The sequence below is a fragment of the Phyllostomus discolor genome, chromosome 2 (assembly GCF_004126475.2).
Source record: "Phyllostomus discolor isolate MPI-MPIP mPhyDis1 chromosome 2, mPhyDis1.pri.v3, whole genome shotgun sequence".
In the NCBI taxonomy this organism is placed as follows: Eukaryota; Metazoa; Chordata; class Mammalia; order Chiroptera; family Phyllostomidae; genus Phyllostomus; species Phyllostomus discolor.
The window spans coordinates 113,887,576-113,897,724 of record NC_040904.2 but is presented as its reverse complement, the minus strand read 5'-3'; positions in this window follow the sequence as shown (position 1 = coordinate 113,897,724).

Here is a 10,149-nt window from a genome sequence, read left to right as displayed (position 1 = left end):
CTGGGCAGTAGTGGGGCCAGTTTGGTGGGTGCACATATTAGGGGATGTGGTTGAAGCAGTCATGAAGCCATCTGTGGCTGAAAAACATGCTAAGGATTTAAGAAAAATTCAGAGAGTCTCTGCAAAAGAGGCATTGTCAGGATTATAACATTTTTCTCTTTTGTGTATTTGGTGAGTATCAGAAACATTAATTGTCTCGGCCTCTGGATGTATCATTGTATTAGGAGCTCACTGGAAAGAGTAAGTTCTAAAATTTAAAAAGAATTAGAGAAATATTCTAGTTCCATGGAGATATGTCTCAATAAAACATATAAGTATATAAAATATGTATGTATGAAAGACCTAAATTTATTGTATTTTTAGCCATGTGGTTCTACATTATGTTTCTGCTTCCCAGTCTTGTGTGGGCCACGATGTACACATATACACACCGCTTCCCTGATGTAAAACATGATTACTGGATTCCTGGGCCCCACTCCACATATGCGGAAGGTGTTGGGCAGAGCTCCAGCATCTGCATTTCTAATCCGTTTCTAAGACACACCCACAAGTGATGCTCATGCTGCCCAATCCAGGTACCTACTCTGAGCAGAGCTGCTTTACACGCCACTATCCCCTTTACTAAATTTATCACAGAAAACACTAATCCATATGTAGCTTGCTGATTTGAAAGGCTTTTTAAGAGGTATTCTAGATAAATCATCACTTTAAACTGCTACTCAAGGCACGAATGTGTCTTCTCCAATAAGGCATTAAGTCAAAGTGAGTGACTGCAGTTTTATGTCTGGATACTCATAGAACTTGAAGCTGGTTGTTCTGGTTGTTACATGTTATCTTGAAAAAGAAATGATCCTGTGATGCAATATGAGATACATTACCATATATATAACAAATGACACAGCCTCCTAAATCATGATAGCTAATGCCTGAGACTAAGGTTACTGGTTATTTAAGCTTTTTCACTTGACCTTCAAGATGTAATTGTTATCTCTTTGTATGTTCAACCATCAAACTTGCTTTGTTTTTTAAATTAACTTTAGGAATAATTAAAGTACAATAAACTGTATTGCTTTAAAGTATACAATATTCTAACCTTTTAAACTACTAATTTACTAGTGACATTAATTTAAAATTATTCAATAAAAATAAAAAATAATTTTTAAAACTTGACACAATTGGGAAGTATTAGGAGACCTTCGGAGGGAGCAAGATGTGAGTATGTTTTCATCCTACTGTCTGGCTTCTATTGGACATTCACACAATAGAAAAGCAAGAGCGAGAAAATGGGAACGAGGATGTGGCAGCCCACCAGGACACTGGAGAGGTTACCTAGAGGCTGGGCAGGGGGGTGGGGGCTCTGTCCTCCAGCACCTGCAGCCCAGGGCCCAGTACCCCCAGAAACCTCAGAAATGCACCTGCCCTCCTGAAGTTGGTCTGCTAGGCTCAGAAAACAAGGGCCTGGGCAAGGGGGCATTTTGTCTGTGAAAATAGAGTGAAGGGCACAAATTTTTGTCATGCCTTCATGGCTGCCTCTCCCTTTTTGTTCCCAGTATCCCCGCTTTGGACCATCACCTTATACCTGAGCTTTTATGAAAAGTCATTCAACTTTTCTCTTTGATCCTAATTTCTCCCCCCAAGAACTCATCCTGCATGTACATGTTCATGTCACTTCCCAACTAACAAATCATCAGGGACTTTCAGGGTGAAATCAAACTTTTCAGTCTGGTGGTGGAAGCCCCCAGCCTTGCACCCTGTGCCCTGAGTGGCTTTGACAATCTCTTTCGTCTAATTTCAAACACCAGTCTCCCCAAACTGGGGCTTCTACTTGCCTTAGCTTCATGCCTTCCCTCTGCTCGATACCCTTCATTTTCCTTACCTGTATTCCATGGTCCACATGCAGCTCCTATACATGAAGACTCAATTCCTTCAGAATTTTCTTTCGTATTTCTGTAGCTCTGTGGTTGAACTACTTACTTATACATAATAAGGAAGTGCTCTGGATTTGAGTTACATCTTGTGAGCACATTCTGTGCCTCAAACACAGAATAAACTGGTTGAAGTCAGGAGCCACATTATGGAATACTTCCCAAAATTTAGGATTCCGTGTAATAACAAAATGATACTCTAAATGTGTACCTCCATGGTTTGTTGAGACTTCTCATATAACTATATCCATGAATCTGAAAACAACTCTCTGTTAGACCAGATGTCTTGTTTCTTATTTTTAAACAGTGTTAAATATTTTTATAGGCACTGAGGAAAATGCAAAATGCAGTGATAGTAGTGAACCTTTACTGAGTTCTTTCTGTGTATTGGCTACTTTTCCAAGTGCTTTTCCATGGAACAACTGCTTTAATTCTTCTGACAACCCAATGAGGCTGGTACTATTGTTATTCCCATTATATAGCCAAAGCAACTAAGACACAAAGAGGTGATGTCATTGCCCAGGTCAGACAGTTTGAACCAGGAAGCTGGCCCTGGTGCCCAAGACCTTAACCACAGCACACACTGAATCTCATTCATATAAGGAGTATATGGAATGTAGACTGTGTTGGGGAATAAGTAGCAGAATTGTAATTAAAGGCCAGAGAAAAAGACCTTGAAGACCATGTCCAGATTTATGCCCAGGATGGTGAGATGGAACATACCTTCTGTACAATGAAGTTGTATTCTCACAGACTTGGGAGAAAGAAGAGTTCATTATCGGTAGAGTCTATTTTTAGATCCTTTTCTCTTATGCTATTATAAAGAAAATATAGTCTCCAATTTGATTACTCTGTATGTGATAGGAATAATTTAAATTATTTTAAAGATGCCCTACCCAATGTCTATGCATGTTGCTGAATTTTTCTTTAAAAATCTCCTTTTTGGACTTAGCAAATGTTTCATCTTTTCTACTTCACTAGCTGGAAATTCTCCCATGGGGGTCCTAAGCTCTTTAAATGTTTTTAGGTCACCAGATTTCTTCTGTTGGTTTCCAGGAAGCCTATTTTGTCCCAGAGCCCTGGAGAGTAGCCCAGCTCCATCCTCTGAACACTCACTGCATCACAGTCAAATGGTGCCTACTTACTTTCTTTGTGGGTCCCAGACTATCAACTCTCCTCAGATGAGAGATAAACCCATTTGTTATTTAAATGTCCAAGTCTGGTAACAAGAGTTTACCCTAGCCACATTGTCTCTGGTCTTGTGAGAGCAGTGATCAAATAGACTGTGCAATTTATCTCAAGATAATCTCTAATGGGACCAGTTGAAGGGAATGTTTCCTTCCACTGGTGCCCAGAACTAAAGAGGGATTCCTTTTATTTATTTTGTTTCTTCATTTGTGATATGAGAAGGGAGTTCAGAGGTGAGAAGTTGAGGAAGTATTACTTCATCTTCTATGAAGACACGAAGTCAAAGTTCTAATTATAGTCTAGTTATAGTCTGGACTTTTGCTGGATATTTTCTTCCAGCAAAATGGATAATGGCTTCTTGAAGAAATTTAAGCCGAATAGCTAAAGCTAAGTTTTTATTAGAAATTAAATACTTTGAATAGATGTGAAATATATTGCATTTATAAAGTAAATTTATGCCTTTTTGGTTAACCTTAAAATGAAACATATAGCATGCGGTAATTCACATGTGCCATAGAAATGAGTGGAAGAAACTAGTATTGAATAAGGGATGATTATTTCCTTATTACCAGTGGGGAAAATTGTAGGATTGGCCACTTGTAGATTGTGGGCTTATTTTCTGAGATTAAAAAATAACTAAAGGTGTTCAATTTTGAAATGCTTATGACAGAGAAGTTACTGTGGAACGTTTTTGAGAAGCAGGACTTCTTGGAGAAACAGTGCCGAGGACGGGGGTGGGGAGGGGCTCAGTACAGCTCAGGCTTCTTTCTTCCCTGTGCTCACCCCCTTTTCCCAGCACTGACACATTACGCTCGGTACTTTAGGATCTGTGGCTCAAGGTCCAGCTCCTGGATCTTTTAAATGATCTCAGATACACTCAGCTCATGGGCTTCTATGGAACAATAGACGGATTTGTAGCCTCTACAGCAGGGATTCTCAGCCTCAGCTGACAATCATAATCACTTGGGAAACTTTAACAAATACTGATGCCCAGTTCTTCTCTCACCCCAGATTTGAATTTTGATTGCCCACAGTGGGGCCTAAACACCTGCATGTTTGAATTCTCCAGGTGATGCCAATTTGCTGCAACACTGAGAACCACTGCTCCAAAGTCACTCTGAGGAGAAAGCCCCCTCCTGGCCCACTGCCGGTGCACCTGTGAAGGTGGTAGCAGGGGTGTTATGTAGGTGATAGTAGACTGCAAAACTATTAAATGGCTGCAGTGAAAGGCACTGTCAAAGTAAAAAAGTGATAACAAGTATTACTCTTACTATTTTGTTAGAAAAGATTACTAAAACCCAACATTACCCTCCCAGTTAGAAAGCACTTCCACACATACCAGCAGGTTTGTCCTCATAAGTACCTGTGAGGCAGATAGGGAAGGTACAATGTACAGTTCTTACAGGTGAGGAAATGAAGCTCAGAAAGGCTGAATGTCATGTTCAAGACCACACCGCTCTGTTGCTAGCAGTGTTGGGGGTAGAATCCAGGTTTCTGATTGCCATTCTCTTGAAACAAATCAGTGCTATTATAAATTAGAATCCCATTCGGTTCCAGTTACTCTCTTGTTGCGGGACCCATGCTGTTATTAAACCTCTTTGCTTTCTCATCTATAAAATGGGGATGATACTTGGATCTACCACAAAGGGCTGCTCAGGACTGCATGAAATAAAGCTTCTTGGAGACTGTAAAAGTCAGTACCAATATAAGATCTCACTATTGTTACTAACTAGACAGAGACAGCAGTGGTCTGAGTGAGGTCAGTTATTGTAATGCTGTTCTCCTGTGCCTGAGATTTTAAAATAACTACAAAATGTGAGTTGTTACCTTACAATATTCTATTCCTTCTAGTAAACTCTGCATGTTTTGGGGGGCCTGGTTTATTCATTAATTTTCCAGCCAGGATCACAGAACTGACCTGAGTAGACTGGGCTTCCTGGAGTCAAAGATGTGTCTGTGTCCTTTTGAATTCAGACTTCCCTTCCTGCCATGTTCCCGGAGTTTCTGGCCCACAACAGCATCGGAAGCAGCTGCTACAGGTGTCCTTAACCACCCTCAAGGTCTAAATGTAAAGTTCCTCCTTTTGGCTCCCTGGGCCTATTTTAGAGGGCCCCAAATTAGTCGTGTGGGGTACTTAATAAAAAATTCTAAACAGCTCTGTTTTTTAGCTCAACACTGGGCCTCCCTGTTGGAGAGCAGACCTGGGTTTGGGAAGAAATGTCTGAGGAATGTCTGAGGTTTTGCTCCTTAGAGATGGAAACAGGGGATTGTTTCAGAAAAGGGAGGAAAGAAATGAGTTCTTTCAATCCCACATTCATCATTCAAGCCGCTCTCAGTGAGACATCTGATAGCACTTAGTTGTAGATATCAAAGTCCTCCTTATTTATAAAAGCAGGTCATTCTATACAATTTTTAAAATTCATCACTGTCAAGTTCCACTATTCTTTTCATAATTCTCTTCAGCACAAGGCTGAAATCATACAATAGATTTTCATAAATGTTGTCAGCAGCTCCTTACTCTATGACATTTATTCACTTATTTATTCATATAAGAAATGGTTATTAACTTTTGACTTTATGTCAGGCACTATGCAAGGGCTAGGGACACACAATTGTAAAGACACAGTCCCCATTCTCAGTGAACTGATTATTTAGTGGGGGACTGAGTGTGACAGGTGACTAGAGTCAGCATAAGGGCTGTGGTGGTAGGAGACACAGAGTGCCATGGGGCACAGGAAGGAAATGGGGCCTGAGAACGGCTTCCAGAGAGAATGCTAGAGCTGGTTCTTAAAAAGCAAAGGGGATCTGGGAACATGGTTTATGTAGAAGGAGGAGGTATATAGGCACAGTGGCTGGGAGCATGCACAGCCAGGTCACTGTGTACTCTGGACGGTATCCTGCAGGCCAGTGTCTCCCACACTCATTAACAGTTTGTGAATTAAATGCCAAAGAAATAGAATAGGGAATATGCATGATATATAGTAAGGGTGAGTTTTTATTTATGAAACTTAGTTTCAGTACAGATATATGTTTGAGTGTGTGCACGCATATACATGTATGTATGTACTAAGTCCAGTGTTTAATGGTAAACACAGGGTGGGACAAAAGTAGTTCTACAGCTTGTATGGAAAATAATACAATAATTAATAAAAAATAATGCAAGAATAAATTCTGTGTTTTGTATACTCACAACTGTAAACCTACTTTTGCCCTGGCCTGTGTGTTTGAGATACTCTGCTCTAGGCTAGAAGTATCACTGTAGGGTTTTTACCCAGAGAAGTGACATGATCAGGTTTGCATTTTAACATTATTATTCTGGCCAAGGTATGTAGAAGGGATTCGAGTGGTTGGAGTGCAGCACGGTGGCAATTCTGTGGCAGCTTTCTTGTGCAGTGAGGTAAGAGCCACATGTTGTGAATGGCAGATCAACAAGACAGAAAGAGCATGGGTCCCTGATGGTGATAGCACTGCCATAGCAGCCCAGACCTCTAAATGGGAGAGAAAGAAATCTCTAGTCTTGTTTAGCAACTATTATTTGGGCCTGTAATGGCAGGCTAACCAATATCCTTAACTATTATGCCTGTCTGTGGCAGATGGACTCTAAGGTGGCCCATAATGACCCTCACATCCTAGTAGTCACACTTCTAGGGAATCTCCTTTCCTTGGGTATAGGTAGGACCTGTGACTTGCTCGATAATGCAAAAGATGACATTTCCATGAACAGATCACTTAAGATTCTGACTTCCATCTTGCTAGCAAGTCTCACCTTTGCTGACTTTGATGAAACCAGTTGGAATATATGAAGCTGCCCTATAGAGAGGCTCAGGCAGCAGAGAACTGAGTGCAACCTCTGGCCAGCAGCCACCAGGAACAATGGCCCTCCATCCAGTTGCCCGCCAAGAGCTGAATGCTGCCAACAACCATGCCAGCTGGGAAGTGGGTCCTTCCTCAGTCAAGCTTTCAGGTGACACCCCAGCTCTGGTAAACACCTTGATTATAGTCTCGAGAGAAACCCTGAAGCTAAGACCACACTAAAATGTGCCTGGATTTTTAACCCACAGAAACTTGAGATAATAAGTGTGTGGTGATCCTATAAGGTTATGTTAATTTGTTATGCAGTGGTAGATAACTAACACATTGCTCAATTTATAATCAACTACTCTGCCTCTCTGGCTTCAGCTTCAGAGTCCTGACTTGACAACACTCATATGGTGACACCATATCAAACCCAAATACAGCTTCACACTTTCACACTCATCAAACTAGCAAAAATAAAAATGCTGGATAATTCCAAGATGTGATAAAGTAAGAATTCTCTTCCACTGCTGTCATGAGTGTAAGTGGATACAAAACCACTTTAGGAAATACTTGGTAGAATCTAGGAAAATCAAAGATGAACATGCTTTGCTATACATTTTTCTGCTGTTTGGTCTAGACTCTATAAAAGAATATTCATTGTATAATCTTTAATATTAGTGAAGTACCAGGAATGAGGTGCTGCTGTAACAAGTACTTAAAAATGTTGATGTGGCCTGGAAACTGAGTAATGTACAGGCTAGAAGAATTTTGACGTGCGTAGTAGAAAGAGTCGACATTGCCAGGGATAGACCATTAAGGGAGATTTTGATGAGAGCATAGAAAGAGGATAGCCTTAATCTTCTTGAGTAATCCTGATTAGAATTCTGGTAGTATGAAAACTGGTAGGATAGTAAGAAGCTAGGGAAATTCCTTGACAAGTGGAATAAGGGAAACTGAGACAATAGAATTAAACAAGGCCAAATGATTTGAGCAATTTACAGTCAGCTAATGAATCACAAGGTTTTATCTTCCCTAACCAAGGACACTTAGGAGCAAATGGTTTGCATGTTCCAGATCATCCTAGGACAGAACCTAGGTCTCTGTCCCTCTTTAATGACATTCTTGAAGATGTTCTTTAAAAATGAAACTAATCAGAAACTAACCCTTGATCTCTTTATATGCACATTTTGATGAATCAACATATTGAAGGACACACCTGAAAAGCTAATGAATATTCTGTTAAGACCCTCCCCTGAGAACTCCCATAGGATTTCAGGAGGTCAAAGAAAGAGAAAAAGCTTCAAGACAAAAGACACACAGCATGTTCTCACTAGAGCATGCCTGTACCTTGTATCTCTGCTGTCTTTGTCCTAAACTCTATGGGTCCCCATGAGACTTGCAACCAGGAGAGCAGTGGGTGGCAGCAGCTCATGTTGGGCTTACTCCCTGAACATGTCTCCAAGGCCCCCTTTTTCTATGACTTTCTCCTGTTGCTTCTTTTACCCTAAACCCTTCCTTTGTTTCACTGCCCCCAGCTTTAATAAACATACTCTCAAAGTCAGCTGGACTCTTATAATGAAATCTTTCCTACACACAGTCAAGAACCCACACACTACAGGCCAGACTGAGACAGACCTGCTCTGGGGCCAGACCCCATTCCATCAGACCCCAGTCTGATGAGGCCTTGGAAATGAGGAACATTTTACTGGACAACGGAGGAATGGCCATCCTTTAAAAATAACTGAATTGTGTTCATGTTCTAGCATTTCATGGAAGTTAGAACTTTCAAGCAATGACATTGGACATTTAGCTGAAGCAGTTTTTAAGTGAAGTATTTCAGGAGCAGCCTGGTTCTTCCTGACTCCTTAGGCTAAAATGCAAGGAGAGAGAAATAGTGTAAAGACTGCAAGTTTCATCAAAAAGGAATTGGCATTGAAGAATTTGGAAAATGCTTAGTCTATCCATATTGAAAAGAATGAGAAAGTCTGTTTGGGAGCAAACCGAGGATGTGGCCCAAGACATCATTTGACAAGGAGATTAGTACTGGATCGGCCAGCTCAGCAGAAGCCAGAAGCTCTTCTCCAAGAAACTGGAAGAAAGATTCCACCCCCCTGCCCCACCCTCATCCCAACAAGGTGACTCAGAGATCCTCTTGGGTCCCACCTACCATCACAGACCCAGAGTGCATGGAAAGGAGAACAGTTTCAAAGGAGAAGCCGCTGGCCTGCAGGACCTCAATGGGACCTGGGGAAGGTGGTTTTGCATTGCAGGTGGCTTCCCTCACTCTGGCAATGCACTGCTCAGCTGCCCCAGGTGAGGCACCAGCAGGCCCAGGTGCAGTGTAGGCTGCAGTGGCTGCTCCTTCAGAGGGCACAGGAAGCAAACCCTCATAGATTTCAAGGGACAGAGCCAATGTCCGATGGATCTGTGGAGTGGTGCCACTGAGAGAGCATGACCATTTCAGAGACGCCCCCATGAAGGCAACACCCAGCAGAGCCACGGGGAAGAGACTATCCAAAGCCATGGGAGCAGGGCTCTCAGGAGCTTAGGGCCCAACCCTGATCTTCTGTACAATTCCCATGACTCTGGCCAAGTGGTGGGAGCACAGAGGGAGGAAAAGGCCTGCTCTCAGAACCACCCCTCCTTTAATTAGAGAGGAAGCTTCCCCTTCCTTGGCATTTTCCATGCTGTGGGTCTTCCATGTTGTTGCTGTCACTTTCAGAAGACTCCTTTCTCATAGTTTAAGTCTGAACTGGAAGGTTTCTGCTGGGAGAGCAGGACCATCATACCACCACACCAGTGTGTTTGGAAGGTGGAGCCCCTGCCCTCATGGGCCTGGAGGGTGGAGCATAAGCCAAAGAGGATTACTCTCCAGGTCTCCTTTAAGGTCTAATGGAAATTGTCCCACTGGGTTTTGGACTTGCTTGAAACATGTCAGTCCTTGCTTTTCCCTTATTCTCCCTTTTGGAATGAGAATGTTTGTCTGGTGCCTGTCCTACCATTTTGTATTTTGGGAGTACCTCGCAAGTTCATGGCTCACAGCAGGAGAGGAATTTGAGTTAGAATGAATCTACTTTAAATTTTATGCCTATCTGATTTAGATGCTATTTGGATGAGATTTTGGACTTTAGACTTTTGAGTTGAGACATGCAAGAAGGACGTTAATTTTTTGGGGGGGTGCTAAGGGTGGAATGTTTTAGACTGAATGTGTCCTCTTCCAAATTCATATATTGAAACC